The 4,284-nt window shown below is 39.8% G+C and overlaps 1 pseudogene; it reads left to right on the plus strand.

The window, feature by feature from the left end:
- The first annotated feature begins 2,127 nt into the window (after positions 1–2,127).
- LOC108350171 (60S ribosomal protein L7a pseudogene) lies at positions 2,128–3,037 on the plus strand (annotated as a pseudogene).
- The last annotated feature ends 1,247 nt before the right edge of the window (positions 3,038–4,284 follow it).

Raw genomic sequence — 4,284 nt, forward strand, 5'->3', positions numbered from 1 at the left:
GACGAAGTGGTTAATCATTTGCTCCTCGCCTCATGCGTATCTGAATGTATCATTACTCATCGGCGTCAGTAGGAGCGGTTGCAGGTTTTTTTTTTCTTTTTACCTTTTGGACTGGTGGGTTACAAGAAAAGAAAATATAAATGGTGAGTAATGATTAACGGAAGGTAGGTGGAGAAATATCGGTGCTGTCGGCTCCTTGTTTTGTGTTTAACTTTTACTGAGATTCATTGCCACAGAAGAGCATTTGAATGACTTCATGTCGACGGCGTGACAGGCACCTCAATCCTTCAGAAATATTCCTAAAGTACTCTGAAGCCATTCGAATGTTCACTATGCATGTAATGTTAAGTAGAAGCTCTCGATCAGTCTCGAAGTGTATGCCTGTGCTCAGATGTGGGAAACCACATCTAATCAGCTGAGGAATATTTTATGTGTGAGCATTCTAAAGATACAGATAAGTTTCTCCCTGTTTATTTCCACACAGCTAAAATTGTGTTTAAATTTATCTGTTACATTTTAGGAAAGAGGTCTTATTCATTCTGAAAAGGAGAATCCTCCGTCTACTTTGTGGCATCAGACCAGAGTTCTTCTCCTCCCAGTGCCAAGCCTTACCCTCCCAAGGTCCCGGTGGGAAGAACTATTCTATCATTTTTTTTCTAGCAAATCCAGAAACTTTGAGTTTATCTCTTTCCAATATGTCACTTTTCTTGCCTCCTTTCCCCCATGGATAGTTCTTCGCCTACTATTCTGCCTTGGTTACTTATCTAAGTATATATCTAGCAGTCTGCATTATCGCAATCAGTGGGGATAGTTGAACTTTCTACATTAATCGGGGCCCACCTTTGTTAGCAAACTGACACCCATGTGTGTGCATGTAATCCCTGAGTGTCTTAGCCAAGAGTCCTTTGTCCACTATGAGTCATAGGCTTGCTCTTTGATTCTCCATTGTCGTTCTTATTCCTTTATTTTTCAAGTCATCATATTTCTTTCTGCATTGTAACTCGATAGCGTCATACTATTTTATAAAATAATCCTCAAGGGAGGTCTGCAACATGTTTTTGTGAGTAGAGACATTAGATATAAAACACTGGCTCATTTTTCATGACTGGTAATGGTATTTCAGATATTTGGCCCATGATGAGCCTTTCAAAACCCTGTCTGGTATAGAGGAGACACCACATTGTGAGTGACCGGACCTTGAGTTAATCTTTAATTGTCCATCCAACCTCACATCTTATCAGACAGAGGCTGTCTGCTTTTCAAACAGAAGATTGTTGTGTTTACTAGTACTTGTTCCTTCTCAGTTACTATTAAAAATAATTTGTGTGGTATATAATTTTACTCTTTGCAAACAAGGAAAGAAAAAAAAATTAGTCTGCTAATATTAAGTCCTTGCTGTCTGGTAGTAACATAGTGGAGCTTCTTTATAATTTTTTCTCATGCTAGATTGAGAGGGGCTGGAGAGAGGGCTCAGAGCTCCAGATACTGTACTGCTCTTACAGAGATCACACTTACTATCCGCATTCATCTCAGCTGGGCATAACACCCACAAGTCTAGTTCTTGAATGTCTTAAACCTTGGGATTCAGGGACACCTGAACTCATGTGCACATACCCACATATAAGCATACATATAATTAAGCAAGAAAGATAAATCTTTAAAACAATCAGTTTTAGATATCTGAATACTGTATTTTATGTATTTGAACATTAACTTTTCTTAGTCCGACATTTAATGTTGGGAGCCAACTGGGTGCGATGGTGTGATTTTCCTTCTATTTTTATTTTTAATTATTTCTTTTATCTTTGAGATTATAGTACATTTACAATACTAAACATAAAATCATTATAAAGATGTACTAACCTGTAAACAGATTCCTTTTTTTAAACCCACTACATTTTTTGGTCAAAACTTCAGGCTGAAATGCGTTTAGAAATCTGTTTTGTATTTTCCCCTTTATTTTATTCTATAATATTTATTTGTCAAAATAAAGTAAAAATTCAAAATGAACACATGAATATATTGTTCTGTATTTCTTCAGGAACGAATTGTAACTTTACCCATTGGTTTAATACATTTTATTTAAATTTAGATTCTTTTTGAGGAAGACAAATAGGAGTTTGGGATATGTTAAATATTGTCTGCTCAATTTTGTAAATTACTGCTATAAGAAATTGTGAAATTATCAGTCAAGAGCCAGATTGAAAGTGGGTTAGCTCTCTCCTTCAGTCGAGCAAGATATTCAAAGAATAGAAGGCCAAGGGTAAGAAGGTGGCCCCGGTCCCTGCCATCGTCAAGAAACCGGAGGTCAAAAGGGTGGTCAATCCTTTGTTTGAGAAAAGGCCCAAGAACTTCGGTACTGGGCAGGACATCCAGCCCAAAAGAGATCCAACACGCTTCGTCAAATGGCCCCGCTACATCAGGCTGCAGCGGCAAAGAGCAGTCCTCTATTAGTGGCTCAAAGTACCTCCTGCCATTAACCAGTTCCCCCAGGTCCCTGGACAGGCAAACAGCTACTCAGCTGCTTAAGCTTGCCCACAAGTACAGGCCAGAGACAAAGCAAGAGAAGAAGCAAAGGCTCCTGGCCCATGCTGAGAAGAAAGCTGCTGGCAAAGGGGATGTCCCAACTAAGAGACTGCCTGTCCCCCAAGCAGGGGTCAATACCGTCACCATCTTGGTGGAGAACAAAAAGGCTCAACTGGTGGTGATTGCCCATGATGTAGACCCCGTTGAGCTGGTGGTTTTCCTGCCTGTCCTGTGTGGAAAGATGGGGGTGTCCTACTGCATCACCAAGGGGAAGGCCAGGCTGGGGCACCTGGTCCACAGGAAGACGTGCACCACTGTTGCCTTCACACAGGTTAACTCGGAAGACAAGGGTGCTCTGGCTAAGCTGGTGGATATTAGGACCAATTATAATGACAGACATGATGAGATTCCCTCCCACTGGGGAAGCAACTTTCTGGGTCCTAAGTCTATGGCTCGCATTGCCAAGCTGGAGAAGGCAAAGGCTAAAGAACTCATCACTAAACTGTGTTAAATGTATACTAAGTTTTCTGTGCAAAAATGTAATTACAAAATTATCTTCCAAAAAAAAGAAAGAAAGAAAGAAAAAAGAAAGAATGAAAACAGGTTTAATTTGATACCAGTGAGAGTTTCTGTTTTGATTTCCCCAGCCTCATATGTCCAGACAGACTAAAACTTTGTCTTCTTCAGTTCATCCAGCCGCCATTTAGCATTATCTTTGGAGCCCCAACCAGTAGAATAATCAGAGACAAAGACCTTCTGTGCTGTGGAGCCAACAGGGCTTCAGAAAGACTCCCCTTCTCGCTAACTAGTGTGACCCTTCCCAATTGCCTAAGTGTTATGGCTTATTTTACATTCCATTGGTAGATTTATTTTATAATTCTATAACATCTCTAAGCCTACACATTTGCAGGCTTTTATATTTGCATATGCTTGAATAAACTAATAATAAAAACTATTAACACTGAGAAAAGGTGTTCTCTTTAGAAAGAAGACAGAAAACCAACTAAATCAGCCCCAGACATCATCTCTGATTCAATTTCTCATCTAATATCATAAAAAACAAAGCTAAATAAACCAATCAACCAAAAAGCAAGCAAACACCCTCCTCGTGGAAGCAGGGGTGGGGTAGGGGGTTTTCAGAGGGGAAACTGGGAATGGGGACAACATCTGAAATGTAAATAAATGAAATAATCAATAATTTTTTAAAGCAAGCAAACAAACAAAACTCTTATCCTCCGATTGGAAATCCTCAGAAAACTGGTCCCAAGTAGTAATATGCCATCAGTTTCTGTTTCTTTGTCTCTCCCTCCCTCTAATCTGGCTTTGTCTTTATCTTCAGAAGAACTGTGTTTAAGAGCATCTTCACTGGTTTCAATATATTCATTTCTGTGTGGTTTTCTCCTCAGTCCACTGACATCACTGGGCACTCTCTTTCAAATCTCCTGCCGCTGACTTCTCAAACTACTGTATGGCTTTCCCGCTCTCCTTCTGGGCTACAGTGTCCTTTGCAGACTCATGTCCCTGTATGTGACCAGGACGGATAATGTCTGTGAAACTCCATCCTTTGTTCCCTGAATTTCTGTACGTGCTTCTTAGGGTTATTCCATCCACATCCGTAGTTTAAGTAACCAGCTGTATAATAGGAACGCTGAAGCTGGTATTTTTATCTTAGGTTTTGCTTAGCTCCAATTTTGTACATCCATATTGTGCTTAGTTAAAAAGTTTCGTTTTAGATGTTTTAAATATGCCTGAAACTCA

The sequence above is a fragment of the Rattus norvegicus genome, chromosome 2 (genome assembly GCF_021556685.1).
Source record: "Rattus norvegicus strain SHRSP/BbbUtx chromosome 2, alternate assembly SHRSP_T2T, whole genome shotgun sequence".
Classification (NCBI taxonomy): Eukaryota; Metazoa; Chordata; class Mammalia; order Rodentia; family Muridae; genus Rattus; species Rattus norvegicus.